At 38.1% G+C, this 19321-nt stretch overlaps 1 long non-coding RNA gene across 1 annotated transcript; it reads left to right on the forward strand.

Annotated features, from left to right (window-relative positions):
- The first annotated feature begins 3503 nt into the window (after window positions 1-3503).
- Window positions 3504-4110, forward strand: LOC145062245 (uncharacterized). The gene is made up of 2 exons (XR_013687492.1): window positions 3504-3689; window positions 3824-4110. It is a non-coding gene; the product is annotated as an uncharacterized LOC145062245 (long non-coding RNA).
- The last annotated feature ends 15211 nt before the right edge of the window (window positions 4111-19321 follow it).

The raw sequence follows: 19321 nt of genomic DNA on the forward strand, positions 1-19321 counted from the left end.
TGAAAATTTTTATTTTTTTAAAATTATATGTAAATTAAAAAAGTGATTTTTACAGTTTTTCAAAGTTTTCTAAATTTTTAAGAAGAAAAATAAAAACTCTATCCATTCCCACTGAATGCGTTTTCTAAAATTTTCATCGAAAAATGAAAATAAAAAATCAACTTGGTTATTTTTCTTGGAAACTGAAAATAATTTTTTACAATCAAACGCACCCTTAATATTTTGGTAATAAGGAACGAATTTTTTCAATGTTTAAAAAACCGGTTTTTTAGTTGAACCGGTATGGTGAGCGGTTCCCGGTTTGACCGTCGGGTCCACCGGTTTCTATATTTTTCATGGTTTTTCTTATTTTCGTACACATACATACATATATAATTCATAAATTTGATGTTTACAAGTTCAAACATTAAAAATACACATACAAATAAGTTGTAGATGAATCCAAATACATTAGAATAACACATAACCATAAGTTTTAGTGTTTTACATCAATCCATATACGTCAAACAGAAAATAAAATATAATACCGAAACAAGATATAGTTTTAAATGAATACAAACACATCAAAACTTTATAACATTTACCATATGTTTTTTTTATAGAAAATTAAATAAATTTGAAAAAAAAAACACCAAAATTTATTGTGTAAATGGTTCTTTTTCATGTGTTTTTTTTTTTTTCAGTTTAACCGGTTCAACCGATTTATTTTGATCGGTTCAACCGGGTTTTTCTAAAAACCGGCCGGTTCAATCCAGTTTAGAAATCGACATAAAACCAGTGATAGTTGAACCGCTCTCACCACCGGTTTCCGGTCCAACCGGTTTTTAAAACATTGGATTTTTTTTTCTTTTAAAAAGAAAATGATAGGTTGTCTGGTAAAAAATTAAATCACTTTTTTGTCCGGTAACCCGTATTTCACTCGGTTACAATGTTGAGATGAAAGTCTAGTCATTAAATGAGAAGTTTATGTGGTTGTTGGGGTATAATGTTTTGCCAATTATTGCTCTTTTAGAACATTTAATCCCTAGATCGCAACGAAACAAATTGATCATGTAGATAAGGTTTGAGGAGTAGATGCAACTACAGAGATGCAGTTGGGAAGTGGACTCAGAGGACTCCTAAACAACCTTATAAGAAAATACATTGGTTGCCACAATTTCAAGGTAAGGAAGTTAAAATTTGAAGATGTTACACTTGAATTAAGTTGTAAAAGGTATAATTCTCTATAGTTCATAGTGAAGTGAAGGATTGCAAGTACTTTGTTTGGGTAGACCTTGCATTACCAGATCAATGGTATAAATACATATTGTTATAATTCCTCAACAATAGAAATGATTGAGAACCATAAACCATTTTCAATGTTTGTGGAGCAAGAACCTGCATTAATTATGGAATAAGAACCTATGGAAGGTGTAGTTATGCAAGAAGATGGTGGATTTGTTGTTGGAAGTTGGAAGATTAGGTTTTGGGTTTGTTTGGTTTTAATTTTAGTATTTATGTGTATAACAAAATGATGTACATAATGGTAGGTTGACCAAAACAACTTGATCTTTTCTTTTATATTGTAATTATTGGTTCAACTTAATTAGTGCATGGATAATTTGTCTTAAATTTTGCAATTAATGTAGGTTTACCGATACAATTTGATATCTAAAATAACCAAAACAACTAGACTTAACCAATACAGATTGATACGGGAATAACTTGACCAAAACAATTTAATAACCCAAATGACTACATAATAACTTTAATGCAATTTATGTACTTACAACTAATGATTACAAAAATTGACCAAATTGTTTTCAAGATAATTGAAGTCATAATGTTTACAAATTTACAAGTACTTATCAAAAAAGTGTTATCACACACATTTTCCCAAATAGTTATCAGCAAAAGCCAACACAATGGCGTGCTCTTAACAAAAAAAAATATCTAACACCCTAATCTAACATAAGTGTCTTGTATGCACTTATCCAACATCCATTATTTATGTAACTTCATTAGAGTAGTACTTTGTGAAGGTTTCCCTCTCTTTACTTCTCTGGTGTGTCATATATACCCTCATATCTATTATTTTCCTCATCTAATACTTGAGTTTGTATGACTGTTTGAGATTCTTGAATTGGAACTTGTGTAACATTTTGACACTCAGAACCAACTCTCAACAGTCTCAAATGTCATTCCAATACCAAAAAAAGCCTCTCACCATGAATTAAGTTCCTTAGCCATAAGAGGATCATAAACAAATATGTGTTTCGTGTGTATTCATGTTGACACGAATTTCAAATTCATGTTTCGTGTCTTACACGAGCCAGACACAAATTTACGAGTCTAAACACATATAAAGCATAAATAGTTTTCATGTGAAATGCAACATGTTAGGCATGTAGACACAAATACTTTAGTGAAATATAGCATGCTACTTTCTAATTTTAGCTTCTTTTAGAAATGTAATTCCATTATATATATATATATATATATATATATATATATATATATATATATATATATATATATATCATGCTACTTAATGAGATATAACTTTCGTGTTTTTGTATAACGTTGTTTAAGGTTTTGTCATATTCGTGTGGTGACACATACATTATGTGTGTGTGTCATGTTTTAGTTTCATATGTAAACACGTTATCCAAATTGTGTCATGTAAATTCGTGCCTAAAACGAGCACACGAATTACCAAGTCTTTATTTGCAACCCTCACGAGCCAAAATTAAAAACTAACTCAATAACCTTTAGATAATTGATACAAAACAATTTTTCGGGTTTGTGTTCTAACTTTTATTAATTGTTTTTTTAAAGGTTATAGTGTATACATCATAGTAGAGTAAGAGGGAGCCAGGATTCGAAACAATATACCATATGTCAAAAATGAAGTATATGTGAATGAAATATCGATATTCAAAGTTGGGTATTTGAGAATAGAAGTTAGCAAAAGAAGTGGGCATGGGAATGAGTCTTACATTAATAGGAAGACCATATTTAAGTGAGTTTATAAGTTTGAATGTATGATAAACTTACAAAAGCTTGAATGTATGATAGACTTACAAGCTTGTTGCTTTTTTTCTTAAATCATTTATGTAAGCCAATTTGGGTTTGGTCGGTTATATATATATATATATATATATATATATATATATATATATATATATATATATATATATATATATATATATATATATATATATATATATATATAACCGACCAAACCCGATACCAAAGTATCCACAATTTAATTCGGTCTAGGTGTTAGTTATATTTTCAAACATAAATTACCAAATAACCTAAAAACTGAAAAATATACTCAAACCAGCCTTAGTATAGGCCTATAGGGTATATAATGTTTATAGGTCCATGGAAGGTTCTATCTTATATCCAAAGTAATTGAAAGGCGCCATGAATATGTCAAACAAATCAAACTTTGAGGGCATGTTTGTAAAAGCATACAAACTTGAAAATTTTATTGTTAAAGCTATATTCTATGGGAAGCTTGTGGAATGATCACAAGTCCAGGTGTCAATATGTAAATATAATCACAATTCCGCCTTATCGATTCCAAATCTCAACAATACTTTACGTTTTGGGGACGACGTCGAAGAGAGGGAGCAAAATGTCAACCGGAGAAGAGAAGGGCCCAAAGCTTCTGCGGCTGTTATATCTGGTCGGCGCCGGAAGTAATTCATCGTTTCCTCCTCCTCATTCATCCTTTTCCTACATCTATAAATCCATATGCGTGTAAAATCAGTAATTTGATTTAGAATTGCCTTCGCTTAATCAAAAAACCTGATTGGGTAATTGGTTGTATCAGTCCTCTGTACGGCTGCGTTCAACAAGTGGAGAGGTATCAGAAAATCTGCGTTGCGACATCAACGGCACCGGCGATTGTTGGAGGAGCCATCTAAAGCCGTTGACTGATTAATCGCACTCCATGTTAGGGCTTCGTATCGATCCTATCGGCGTCAGGAAACGATTTCTTCTCTAATCAACAATTTTCTTATTTCGTTTGCATTTGGGTTTTGGATTGAATCGTTTCGTGTTGGTTTTTGTGTTGGTCGGATCTTGAATAATACACCAAAAATGTCAATATTTTGATTCCTTTTTTTTTTTTTTTTTTTTTTTCTCGTATGAGTTTCAGAAAAATTAATTTGGTTTAACAAGAATCGAGTATCTGAAATGTTCGATTTGGTGAATTTAAGTTTGATTGAAAGTTTGAAACTGCTGAAGGCAGATTGGCAGATTGTGTAGGAAAGGATGTTTTTCTTTTGGTAACATAATTTTAGAACCAATATTTGAATTTAGAAACAAACACTTTTTATTAGAATTTTATGCAAAAATGGAACTATTATATACTATCATTTGCAAATATACTAATATAGGATCCATTTATTTACTGTTGTAGAAATGAGGTTGTGAGTTGTAACCCCACAACTCAAATAATTGATTTAAATAATTCAGATAATGTTTTAATAATAACCACATAACTTATCTAAGTCCTCGTGATATATATACCACGAAACGATTCGTGGTCTAGTTGGCCACGAGAAAAGTTCGTGCACACCATCCTAACATTCCGTGGTTGAGCGTGGTCGTTGTCTTTTGTGTTCCTGACGACAAATGTAAACGGACTCAACAATTGGCTATTGATTTGTTGACCGTTGAACGGTCATTTGACCTTTTTTTTTTAATCAAAATCAATTCAATACACAAATAAATAAACCTTCTATTTTCACCAAAACATACATTCATTCTCTCACAACACATTCATTCTCTAAAACCACAAAACATATATACATGGATTCCACAAAATATATGGAATTTTTAAAAACTTTTGACTCGGATGACGACGTAGAATTCGTCGAGACATTCTTCAACGTTGTGCAACACATTCACGACGAAGAAAGTTTGAATGCTGCTTGTACAAGGGCGGTCGTCAATCGTGATTGCCAAGCCGCACACGACTTGTACGTGATTACTTTGCCGATAATTGTCTTTATAATGACGATTCGCTCGAACGTCGTTTTCGTCTGAATAAGGCTATATTTTTACGTATTAGTATTGCTTTAGAATCTTGTTATGATTTTTTCAAACTAAAACCCGACGCTAGAGGAACAATGAGTTTTAGTAGTATACAAAAATGTGCGGCTGCTCTTAGGTATTTAGGATACAGTATAACATTTGATCATCTGACGAATACTTGAAAGTATCAGAGAGGACCGCAGTTGAATGTGTATATTGGTTTTATGCATGTGTGTATGAGGGTTTTCACGAAGAATATTTGTGCAAACCTACTCAACGTGATATTGAGAGATTATATTTGGCTCATAAAGAGATACATGGATTTCCGGGTATACTTGGCAGTCTAAATTGTACGCATGTGGCTTGGGAAAAATGTCCAAATGCATGGCGTAGTCAGTTCACTCGAGGAGATATAGGTTAACCAACTATCATCCTAGAAGCTGTTGCATCTCAAGATTTGTGGATATGACATGCCTTTTTTGGAGTAGCGGGGTCTAACAACGACCTTAATGTTCTTGGTCAGTCTCCACTTTTCAACGATATTTGGACCGACAAAACACCTGATACGACGTTCACGGTGAACGGGCACCCGTACAAATACGGTTACTACCTTGGTGATGGGATATACCCAAATTATTCTACATTGATGAATGCATACTTGGTTCCTCGAAGTGAAAAGACAAAGTTGTTTACAAAAAAACAGAAATCGGCGAGAAAGGATATCGAAATGGCATTTGGAGTCCTTAAGCAGACATGACATGTAGTGAAATATGCTATACGACTCTGGGATAAAGAAAGTATTAAACGAATGGTCCTAGCATGTATTATAATGCATAATATGATTATTGAAGATGAAGGTCGAGCGATTTGTACGTATGAGGAGTTCGTACCCGGAACGAATGCGTTTTTAGAGCGAGTTGTTGAAATTCATAACAGTGAAACGTGTTTCAATCTTCGAGAAGATGTCGCGAAACATTTGTACCAATGTAGCATGAACGACGATTAGGTTTGTTATACGTATGTTATACATATGTTTGTTTGTTTTTATTAGTTAATGTGATGTTTTTTTAAGTAATGTAGTTTGAAATTGTAATTTTATTTTTATAATTAATGAAAAACTAGTTTAAAAAAAATGAATGTTTTTTAATTATAAAATGTAATTTTATTGTATTTTTGAATTAAAAAAAATAAAAATAATGATGTGGAGTTGTGTGTTAGTGGTAGGTAGGGGTGACCGCGGTGCGATTATTAGCCAAAACCTCACCACTAACCGCAAATGCGGTTAATCCATTTTCAAAACCGCTTGGTGCGGTTATTTTTGCGGTGCGGTTAGACGGTTATTTTTGTGGTGCGATTTTGTTTGTTCTGTGTTGCGGTTATTAACCGCATGTATTTGGTGCGGTTATTTTGTGTGGGTTTTAACCACAGCTTAGAGTTCAAACGATTTTAAGAGTTCAAACATATTACTTGTAATAATAAAAAACTATAATGTATTAGACAATTAACTTAAATTACAAACAATTAATATCTTAAAAACGTCAAATCAATAGTAATTAACAATAAATTTCTTAAAATTGTCTAATTTCACCATTTTTCAAAGTTAAACATAACAAAAAAAACATACTTTTGTCTTCTAGTATTTTATTTATCTTTCGTTCATGAAACTTGTCTTATTTTTAGTATTTAATATATTAATAATTAATAAAAAAAATTATATATAATATATTAATTTTATAGCTGACCTCTCATTCACTATTTGTACCATATGTGTGAGTGAGTAAGGGGTCGCACGTTTGATTGCGAGGGAGTATGTACATATAGTAAGAAGTAGACAGTTAAGAAAAACAAATTCTACAAAAGTAACAAAATTTTCACGAAAATTCGTTTTTGATATTGTGTTGGTTTTTTGTCTCAATTCGGACACTCTCTTTTTCAATTTGTTTCAATATTGACAATTCACCGGGTTGCCAAATTATGTGGCATGCTGACGTGGTAATCTTTGATGACGTTATAACTATTGTTTTGAAAAGTTTAACCGGGAACCGCTCGGGATAGCGGTTTTGCTTGTAAACCAAACATGAAAAAACCAGCAATTTAATCAAAAACCGGTCAAAACTTTTAACTATATATATTTTGGACAAGAATCCATCCAAATTTTTAACTACATGATGATAATCGATGATACATAGGGATGAGATGGGCATCGGAACCGGCCCGGGAACCGAACTTGATGGAAAATAGAAACCGAACCGCCGGTTCTACCACTTCCGGTTCCTACAAGTTATTGTCGTGTTTTTAATGTTGGAACCGGTCTTCGAGAAATAGCAACATATGGTTCCGGTCTTCTCCGGTTCTACCGATTTCGGTTTCTACCAGTCTCTGGTTCCAAAAATCCACAAGAATATTGTCCCGATCCCAGTTCGATCATTTCTATCCGGTTTTGGTTCCGATTCCAGCCGGTTCCCAAGTCCAAATGTTCATCCCTAATGATACATGAGGATTTTTTCATATTAGCAAAACATGTTTTTTTTACATTTTTATTATGAAAACTTGAATTTAAAAGTAGTTCGGGACGTAAAAAAAAAGAAACAAGTGTTAAAATCACTTTTAAATCTATATTACCATAGCACCCTCTCCAATATTATTATCATTAATTTATTGCTAATAAATTTAATTTTTAAAGTACATGTGTTTGATTTTATAAGATAAAATCTGTTTTCGCATTTTCGTAAAATATTTTATGTTTTCGCATGAACATCAGGGCGGACGCATAATTTCATAGTAGGGGTTGCACGGGAAGATTAGTGGTTGCACGGGAAGATTAGTGGTTGCACGATAGTAGAAAAAATAAAAATTTTAAAAAATTTCGAAATTTTTTCCACTGCGGCCGGAAAATTTAGAGGTTGCCGGTGCCACCCCGGAACCCCCCTAAATCCGCCCCTGATATATATATATATATATATATATATATATATATATATATATATATATATATATATATATATATATATATATATATATATGACATCATCCCGTTCATCCGGTTTTTGGAACCGATTCATCCGGTCGAATCAACTGAACCATCGATCCGGTAGGACAGTCAGTTTGATGTCCGATCCGATTTTCTAAACATTGGTTACAACTGCCATGACATGTTGACTTAACACTCTTTGGTAACATTATATTTTAGGTGTTAAAATTGAAAAAGAAAAATGTAATGACTTTTATGATAGTTATCCAAAATGTAGTAATTTTTATACAATTTCATATTATCAGTTTCAAACTTAAACTTCTACAATCATATTTAAAAACCTGTACAACATTTTAATATACAAATTAGACAAAAAAAAGTTTTGAGACTATCAAACACGGCCAATAAACAAAAAGAAAAAAGAAAAGAAATCTTTAGCCTTTATATTCACATGTGATCAGATATTTAGTTTTGATATTCATGCATCTCTTCGTAACAATATAACTATGAAATAGCTTAAGGTCGTTCATATCTTTTTCCATAACTATATATTTTAGACTTGTCCCACAATTCTATACATGTTATGGGATTGATATTGGCTTGTGCATTTCGTACGTGAACCTTAATGGGGTTGTATTGTGTACATTCCGTACAACAGATTCTCCATTTGCCAAATTTCCATATTTGCCCATGTTATTCCAATTATATTGTTAATAGATTTATGCTCATTTTCCCGACAAGTTCAGATAACTTAACTATAAAACATTCTTCGAAACATAAATTACAAGGATTGGGAACTACTTAAAAATTTCCCAAAAATGACTAGAATGTCCTTTTTAACCAAATACACATTCGAGGGTTATACCTCTATTCTAACCAACTCTAGTAATTATCAATGACAGGTATTGTTATTATAACTAGTCAAAATTTGGAAATTTCATAATACTCATATAATTTGCCAAAATGCCATTGTGATCAAATAACATTCCAATATCACTAGCATACATATAATTACTTGGGCAAATAATGCTTTTGTCAAATTACTCTAAGGTGCTGTTTGATTTTCTGAAGCAAAAATTCATAAAGTCTGCGGACCATCTTTGCAGTAGAAGAGGTGGACCAAACGGCTGCAGACTGTAATAAGAAGCGTGTTTGTTTTTTTTAACATTTGCATACTGCTGCAGATATTAAAAAATTAAAATAAACTAATTTTATAAATCAAAAATAGTTTTTTAATACGGAAAATTTAATAATGTATAACATTTCAGTAAGAATTAATGATAATTCAGTAAAAAATAATGATATTTCAACAAAAAAAATAAAGATATTTAGTAAAAAATAATGATATTTCATAAAAAATTATCATTATTCAATATAAAAAAAATGAAAGAAAATTCAACAAAAATGTCTCTGAATATTCCCGAGGGTTCTTAGGATAAATACAGCCTTAAGGTGCTAACGGAGCTTCCACGGTCTCAGAAATAAAAAAAACAAAAAAAAAAAGTGAAATAAAATTTCAAAAACATATAATAAAAAATTCAGCAAGAAAAAAAAAAGAGGCTGGAAGAGGTTGGAAGAGACAGTACAAGTGTTGCGCCAAACAGAGCACGCGCAGAGGTTTTTGACTCTGAAGACTTCTAAAAAACAAACAGCTGTCAGATGAAAAGTGATGCGTGTGTGCTGCGCCGTGCAACAATAAGAGGTCTGAAGAGGTTTTTATTCCAAAAAACAAACAGCACCTAAGTTACTCAACTATCTTTCTCACCACTTAATTCACGCTCTTACAACACCATTTAATAAGGATCAAGGTATAAACACCATTAACATTTTCTAGTTGTATATAACAGTTGACTAACTTATACTCCCATGGTTAAGTCAACTATACTCCTCTTCTCTATTCATGAGTTTAAGTTTAGCAATCTAATACTAGATACCTAATTTACTCAAACCATGACTCTAATAACTTGTAACACCCGACTTTTTAACACAAGGTACACTAAAAAAAGTTTCAATTTTTATTTATAAAACACATCAGTATACACTTATATTAACAATCCAACATAAGTTGTTATCAACATTATCCCATCAAAAAAATAAAATACAACGATTCGATTCGAATATCACAACCTTTTCATTTATAGTTTCTTGCTCCATGATGAATTCACTTGAAAAGCATGCAACAAAATAAAGGATAAGCTACAAAGAGCTAAGGGAGTAAACCCTAACGACAGTGCACAAAATAATCATAACATTGATTATATGAACAATATAATACAAGAGCATTTATAATATTTGGATGCCTTTAACACAACTTAGTAAACTCATAAAGTGTATAACACATGAATATGTTGGGTTTTAGTTCAAAAATAGTTTCATAAACTAGAAAAATATGGCAACGGAAGACTTAATAATTTTGAAATAACATACACATTTTATACCCACCAAGGATCTACTTGTAAATACAGAAAGATTAAAATACCAACCAAATAAGAGGTGAAGAAATAACAACCTTTGTAGTTCTGTGGGTCCTCTTGGGAGGCTTGGAAATTGATGAAGAATGTGGAACCTTTGAGACACCAACAATGACTCAACTGGATGTAGATGCTAGTCCAAAATTCTTAAACCCTTAAGCTTCAAGTTCATAACATTTATGAACTTAAAGAGGGCATGAAGATGCAAGTGTTCTTGAAGAAAAGAAGAACAAAAGGGAGAGAGCAACATGCTCTAAGAATGTTATGGTTTTTAAGAGGAAAAGAATGAACAACATTTCAAGAATGCAAACCTCTTATTTATATGCATAAAGTGAAAGTATTAACCATTAGGACTTAACACTTTAAGCATATATGTCCCCATGTCATAAACATATCTCCCATGTTTGATTTCTTTTGAATAAACTAACGGAAAAGCCATAACTTTCTTCATTTTCATCAATTTCCGAAAATTGTATATAAAAGAGGAAAGTTAGTTTAAATTTTATAAACTTAAGGTTTATAAAATATAAACTTTGTCTTTTGAGTAAAAGACAAAAGGGTTTCAACTAGTTCAAAATTTTTTACACAACTTATTAATTCATACCATATGAATTATGTAATATTACTTGCTAATGAAAATTATTATATCTATGAAATAAATAATTTCCAATTTAATTATAAGAGTTTTATTGAATATTTATTAAAATCAATTGTTAATAAATAATCCATTGTATCAAGTTGTTAGTGTGACCCATTAGTATCATATGTTAATTAGCAATACCACTTTAATATGATTCTTGAGCATACTATACCTTTCAATCTCCCACTTGCACAAGACTCATATTAGACTGATATAAATAGTGGTGAAACTCTAGCAACATTTCACTGCCCCCAACAACATATGACATTGTGCCATTCCATCAACGCCCAATTCCCCAAAAGCACAAAGCTACAATTGGTGTATAAGGTACGTTTATCAGTTATCCCTTCGCTACAGACATCATGTTGAACATGAGATACAGATCGTAATCAATCTCATTGGTTGTTCAACTTTTAGTAAGGTGCCTTAAATGTCTAACTCTCAACACATAAGTGGAACAAATCCCATCTTGACTACATAATCCTCTTGCATAGTTCACACCATACCTGAAAATGACTTTTATAATTGCCCGTTTAAGGAACAACATTTGACCATATCAAGCATAGTACTCCCTACACTTAAGTCCCACTATGTATCTTAGGTGTTAAGGATACAAAGATAGTACCTTTTAATCAAGTATCATTCATGATAGCGATCCATGAGATAACCTTGATGCGGGTCAGTTCAATACTAGTTCTCTGACAAGAACCTTTGAAACTTGGTTACAAACGCTAGCCTTCTTTCATTTAGTGAGAGTCAACCAATGCAATTCATATTAGTCTTAATTTCAAATTTCTCCCACAATTATAACCGACTATGAACTTTTAGAATAATAACATTATTCATGGATTAAAATTTAAGCATGTTAATATAGAACACAATAAGTATTAATGTGATAACTACATCCTAATATATCATAACATTTTCTAATAGTTGTTGTTATAATGTTCCAATACCCAAATACTAAATCCAAATCAAAACCCATTTCTAGAATAATAGAGTCTTATAGCTGAAGTGTGACCATTCATACTTAGCTTAAAAGAATAACATTATCAATGTATCTGACAAAATTTAATTTGTGTGAATTCTGTTAATACTATCATCTCCATACTTAACCTTACTATAAGCATAATTAAATATCTTGGAGAGTATGATTGGTGTTCTTTAGTGACATAGAGTTTCTTAGCTTGATTAAGTGTACTCTCAAAGTCACAAAGATTTCTATGTGTAGCACCTGGTTCCTGGTATGTAATCCTTGTAATTAATATGTCTTAATTATGCATTTTGCCTTGGACTCGGCGAGTTGAAGGACCAAATCGCCGAGTAGAAGCGGGATGAGACGCGACGTCTAAGCTTTGAACTCGGCGAGTCGGTCCCCAGACTCGGTGAGTAGACCCTGTTTGGGAAAAAAACCCTGTGTTTGCACCCTATTTAAACGCTCTAACTTGGCCTCCTTTGTCCCTAACACTTCCAGAGAGCTGTAGAGAGAAACCCTAGCCCCCATATTGTTCTTGAGAGTGATTTTGGCCTTGTGAAGAAGGTTTGGAGCTTAGAAGAAGAAGGAAGAGGTTGAAGTATGCAAGGAGGGGAGGTAGATTCGGAATCTACATGTGAGAAGCTTCCATTCAGGTAGAAAAGTTCGTACCTTGATCACTAGTTCATTAGATCCCCTTTTTGTCCCAAATTAGTGGTTTTCAAGCCCTAAAACCTCAAGCTCCATGTGTTATGCTATATGTTATGAAAGGACTTCAGATTTGGACCTTATGGACATCTTGGAAGTGTAAAGTCGATGTGGTTGGGGTTATTGAGGTCCCTATTGAGTGTATGACCTCTTAAAGAGCTTGGATTTGCCTTTTTGAGCTTATGGGGCCATGCATGCACGTAAAGTTTGCAGCTTTACATGATAAGCATGCCCTAGGAGCATATATCTATGGTTTAGAAGTGTTGTATGTCTCAGATTTGGTCTGTATGGGAAGTGGGTCGAAGGGACTCGACGAGTCCCAAAGTGGAACTCGGCGAGTTCTATGAAGATGGACTTAGACTTGGCGAGTCCTATGAAGATTGCCTGGAACTTGATGAGTTGTTCTTCAAACTCGGCGAGCCATATGAACTGTTACTGAGTAAGAGGGGTTTAAGTGTTGAAGGTCCAACCCTTCGTATCTACACGTGGAATTAGCAATTTAACGTGTAGAATTAGTCCCAGAAACCCAAATCCTTATAAGGGATGCTCTGGTGAGGATTTGGAAGCGAGTAGGAGATCTGCTCGTGGGGACTCGGCGAGTCAGATCGCGAGTTGGTTTTATAGTCCCAAGTAGTGAGTTAAGGGTGACTCAGTGAGTGGGAAGAGGGACTTGGCGAGTAGGACCAGGATAGTAGGAGAAGGACTCGGCGAGTCTGTGCCATGACTCGGCGAGTCCAGTCAACTGGAAGTTGAATTTGACCAAGGAGTTGACCTTGGACCAGGGGTGGGTCAGTCAATTGACCTAAGGGTATTTATGAGTGGCTAATCTATGTTTATGGATTTGTAGCCGGAGGGTTACCGGTGCAGCAGTCAGACGTCTAGCAGTCAGACTTTCGGTAGCTACTTTTCGAGGTGAGTTTCCTTCCAGTAGGAACGGGTCTAAGGCACCAAGGCCGGCCCGTATAGATGATATGTTAGTATCGGAGTGTGGGAAGAACCCGTATCTCATAGTTGAGTTTGATTATGTTATATGCCAATATGATAAAATTGCTTATACTTGTTGTCTGTGTGATACTTGTATGTTATGGTTTAGTAGCTGAGTGTGGGCGAGGCCCGTATCTCTCAAATATCGGAGTGTGGGCGAGGCCCATATCTATCAGATAGCGGAGTGTGGGCGAGGCCCGTATCTCCCAGATAGCAGAGTGCGGGCGAGGCCCGTATCTCCCAGATAGCGGAGTGTGGGCAAGGCCCGTATCTCCATGAGTGTGGGCGAGGCCCGTATCTCCTAGCTGTTCATTGTATGATTGTATGGTATGAGGTATTGTGGGGGAACTCACTAAGCTTCGTGCTTACAGTTTATAGTTGTGGTTTCAGGTACCTCTTCAGCGAAGGGGAAGGAGCTGGCACGGTAGCGGCACATCATACACACCTCTTGTTTTCCGCACTAAGAGATTGTTCTGGGATCTGTACTCTGACACTATGGTTGATTCCATGTTTTGGTTTTTCAGACAGGTAATATGTTTTAAGAAATGATATGATCGAATGTTGTTTATTTTCAAATGTTTTGCAAAGTGTTTAATTAAAAAGGAAATTTTTGGACTTGGAAAATTGGGTCGTTACAAGTTGGTATCAGAGCCCTGGTTTGAGGGATTCGGACACACCCTCGGGGGTGTCTGAACTCAAATCAAGGGATTAAAGGATTTTGAAAAAGAAAAGTTTTCTAAAGGATTAAGTAAAGAGTTTTAAGAAAGAACGAAGTGTGTGATGTGCGCGACCGGCCGAGCTCAAGTAAGTATTCCCTAAAATACCCATACAAGTTTATGTTATGTTTAACAGTTTCAGTAGAACAGCATGCTAGAATACGACTAAGGATTTAGGAGTGATGCCTTACGTGCCTACTTTATATGCTTCAGCTTATGAGAAATGCATGCTAGTATTGAGTAGACAGCAGTAGTATAGCCTGTTTAGGTTATGCCTGATAGTATGAGTTTAGCACTGTATGCTAGATCAGTTTCTCTCTATGAGAACAGATTTGCTTGAGGTTGTTCCCTTTTTTCCGAATGTTGCTTGCTTTGTGCTTTGTGGGGCTCTGAGTGATGGGAGTTAGCCATTAGGTGAATACGTCACGTCACATGTGACCAGGGTTGAATAAACTTAGAGTGCTGGATTTGGCCCTATTGCGCAACTCTCGTTTGAGTCTAACCGTTGTAGGGACGAGTCTGTTACTCGAAGGATTATCTGAGCCTCATCACATGTGATGGTATTCAGGTAATGGCTAATTGGCATTACAAGGAGGCCTTCAGCAGTTGAGGACCGGGTAGGGTGGAGTCAGAGATTTCCCTAGGGCAAGCCTAGGATGAGTATAGCAGTGATCAATAATAGTGATAGGGATCTGGTGGAGTCGAGGCAGTCCTTGAAGAAGGTACGGATAGATGTGGAAGGTAGTATGGGCCCGTACTACTGAAAGCAGAGGATCCGTACCCGAACTAAGGAAGGCCGAGACAAGACCGGGGAACTTGAAATAGATGTGATCCCTTTAGAGGTATCAGTATCACTAATGGTTGCCTGTATGTATGGCAGAATGGTGGTACTACGCCAAAGGCCAGCTGCTGGCAGTTCTGGAGAGGGATCGGGTTCGGGATCAGGTTCCGAGCCAGTGGATGAGAGGCTACATGAGTTCATCGCGTCAGAGATCACCAGAGGCATCCTTGAGTCAACCCCCATCATTTTTGGGTCGATAAAGGAAGGGATAGTTGAGCTGATGGAGGACCGCCTCAGGGCATTTAGGAGTGACATGGCATCTGGCCAGTCAGGATCTCGCACACTGTCCTTTAAGGACTTCAGGGGCAGTAGTACACCGGATTTCCATGGGGCGAAGGACCCCATTGCTGCCAGACAATGGATTGCGGACATTGAGTCCGCATAGCTGACTAGCTTCTGCCCTGAGGCGTTGAAGGTGAGATACGCAGCAGGGTGTTTGAGAGACAGAGATAGAGATTGGTGGGAGTCCGTCGGTGACTCGTTGGGAGCCTCGGCTGTTGAGGCTATGACCTGGTCGAACTATGTGACCAGGTTCAGGGCAGAGTTTGTGTCGGCTGTCGAGCTTCAGCAGCTGGCCAGGGAGTTCTTAGACATGACACAGACTATGGAGACTATGGCGGAGATCACCGCTAAGTTCTAGGAGAGGGCATTGCTGGTGCCCAAGTATGCGGGAGATGAGGATATGAGGAGGACCCGCTATCATGACATGCTACGGGCTGAAATCCGGGAGCATGTTAGCTTTTCAGCTTGCCCTACCCTGGAGTCCATGATTGTCAGGGCAAGGGAGAGGGAGATTGATCTGGAGCATATTTGGAAGAGGAAGGCAGAGGCAGGGCAGGTGGCTGGGGCTTCGGGGAAGAAGCCCAAGGGATCAGACGGTAGGCCGAAAGGCCAAGGAGGACCGGGCCGCTGTGGGAAATGCGGCAAGTCGTACGAGGGAGAATGTAGATTGGGATCATCGGGCTGCTTCAAGTGCGGCAAGACAGGACACTTTGGCAGGGATTGTACTGCCCCTGCCTCAGTTGTTCAAACATCTGAGTTGCTGTGTTTTCACTGCAACCAGAGGGGCCACAAGAGGGCCAATAGCCCTCAGTTGACAACAACATCAGCGCCAGTAAAGGCGCCAGCTCCAACGACTATGAGGATCACAGATGGCCGGCAGGGCAAGTCAGAGGCTCCAGTGGTGAGGAGTCGGGCCTTTCAGTTGACTACTGAGGAGGCACGCACCACGCCCGATGTGGTGACGGGTATGATTTCTTATTTATGGTTTATGTTATGCTGCTATAATTTTTGATATGCTATATGTATGTGCTCTGTTTAGGATCGTTCCATGTGAACGGTATCCCAGTTCAGGTGTTGTTTGATTCGGGGGCTACCCGATCGTTTGTTTCTTTTGCGCTTAGCAAGAAGTTTCCTGAGTCTCCAGGCATGTTGGATTGCCCTTTAGAGGTAGAGATTGCCGATGATCGATCGGTGCGAGCATCATCAGTGTTCAGGGATTGTGTTCTAAGGTTGTTTGAGGAGCACTACTTGGTGGATTTGGTTCCCATTCCGTTGCGTGGGAACAAGGTGATTATAGGCATGGATTGGTTGAGCCCTAATGGGGCGGTGATAGATTGCGCACAGCAGCTGGTGCGGATCAGGACTCCAAGTGGGGGAGAGTTGGTGATCCACGGCGAGAGGCCACAACGTGGACCCGCAGTATGTTCAGCAGCGAGAGCTAGGTGCTACCTTTAGCAGGTTTGCGCGGGATATGTCGCGTATGTTATGGACACCCGGGAGGCGGGTAAGGCGACGATGAGCGAGGTTCCGGTGGTATGAGACTATGCCGACGTGTTCCCAGAGGAGCTTCCTGGAATACCTATGGAGCGACAGGTAGAGTTCAGGATCGACCTAGTCCCTGGTGTGACTCCGATAGCCAAGGCACCATACCGGTTGGCTCCTCCCGAGATGCAGGAGTTGTCTACACAGTTGCAGGAGCTGTTCGACAAGGGATTCATTAGGCCAAGCAGTTTACCCTGGGGAGCCCCGATCCTGTTTGTGAAGAAGAAGGACGGGTCGCATCGGATGTGTATCGATTATCGGGAGCTGAACAAGGTAACAGTGAAGAACCGTTACCCACTCCCGAGGATTGATGATCTCTTTGACCAGTTACAGGGAGCATATTGGTTCTCCAAGATCGATTTCTGTTCAGGTTATCATCAGATGAGGGTCAGAGAGGAGGATGTGCAGAAGACCGCGTTTTGGACGCGATATGGCCATTATGAGTTCGTGGTGATGCCGTTTGGGCTCACCAATGCTCCTGCCGCGTTCATGGACCTCATGAACCGCGTGTGCAGACCGATGCTGGACCGGTCTGTGATAGTTTTCATTGATGACATCTTGGTTTATTCCAAGACGTAGGAGGAACACGAGAGGCATCTACGAGAGGTGTTGGAGACCCTGAGGAGGGAAAGCTTATATGCTAAGTTCTCCAAGTGTAAGTTCTGGTTGCGCGAGGTGTAGTTTCTTGGGCACCTTGTCAACCAGGACATGATTTCGGTGGATCCGGCCAAGGTAGAGGTTGTAATGAGGTGGGAGATTCCGAAGTCTCCATCTGAGATTCGGAGTTTCCTGGGATTAGCAGGCTACTATCGGAGATTCATTCAGGTTCCAAGATAGTCGTACCCCTGACACGACTGACTAAGAAAGTCGTGGTCTTTCGATGGGGGCCTGAGCAGTAGGCGGCGTTCGAGGTTCTGAGACCGAGATTGTGCGTGGCGCCAATCTTAACCCTGCCAGAGGACGTAGAGGATTTTGTGGTATATTGTGACGCATCCATTTTGGGGTTGGGCGCGGTACTGATGCAGAGAGGGCATGTCATTACCTACGCATGGAGGCAGCTAAAGCCTCACAAAGCAAACTACCCGACACACGATTTAGAGTTGGGGGCGGTGGTCTTCGCCCTCAAGATTTGGCGACATTACCTCTATGGGGTTCGGTGTACCATTTACACGGACCACAAGAGTTTGAGGTACCTCATGGATCAGCCGAATTTGAACATGAGGCAGCTTCGGTGGATTGATGTGGTGAAGGATTATGATTGTGAGATCCATTACCACCCGGGGAAGGCCAATGTGGTGGCCGATGCGCTTAGCCGCAAAGCGGCGCCGATCAGGGATATTTGCGTGCGGATGACAGTGGTAACTCCGCTTTTGGAGCGGATTCGGGAGGCCCAGCAGGAGGCCATGAAGGAGGAACATCGGAAGAGTGAGCGCATAGTGGGTCAGGTTTCCTCCTTCGACTATGACAGCAGGGGATTATTGTCATTACACGGCAGGGTGTGGGTGCCATACCTCTGAGGCGTGCGCCAGGTCTTGATGGAGGAGGCGCACAAATCTCAATTCTCCATTCATCCCGGGGTGACGAAGATGTATAGGGATCTTCGTCAGGACTATTGGTGGCCATGCATGAAGCGGGATGTGGCTTGGTACGTCGAGCGGTGCTTGACCTGCAGGAAGGTCAAGGCCGAGCATCAGAGACCGCACGGCAAGATACAGCCGTTGGATATCCCGTTGTGGAAATGGGAAGATATTACGATGGATTTTATCACAAAGCTTCCCAGGACAGCGCGAGGAGTTGATCCTATATGGGTCATCGTGGATCGATTGACCAAGAGTGCCCATTTTATTCCGATTCAGGAGAGCATCTCGGCCGAGAAGTTAGCCGACATCTATATTAGGGAGATAGTGGCGTGGCACGGGGTTCCAGTATCAATAATTTCGGACAGAGATGTGCGTTTTACTTCCAGGTTTTGGAAGAAGTTTCATGACGAGTTGGGTGCTCGTCTGCATTTCAGCACCGCTTTTCACCCGCAGACGGATGGTCAGAGCGAGCTGGACCATCCAAACGTTAGAGGATATGTTGCGGGCATGTGTTCTGGATTTCGGAGGTAGTTGGGATACCTACCTCCCGTTGGTGGAGTTCTCATATAATAATAGCTATCA

This window comes from Lactuca serriola, chromosome 7 (assembly GCF_051521515.1).
Source record: "Lactuca serriola cultivar US96UC23 chromosome 7, Lser_US96UC23_V15, whole genome shotgun sequence".
Lineage (NCBI taxonomy): Eukaryota > Viridiplantae > Streptophyta > Magnoliopsida > Asterales > Asteraceae > Lactuca > Lactuca serriola.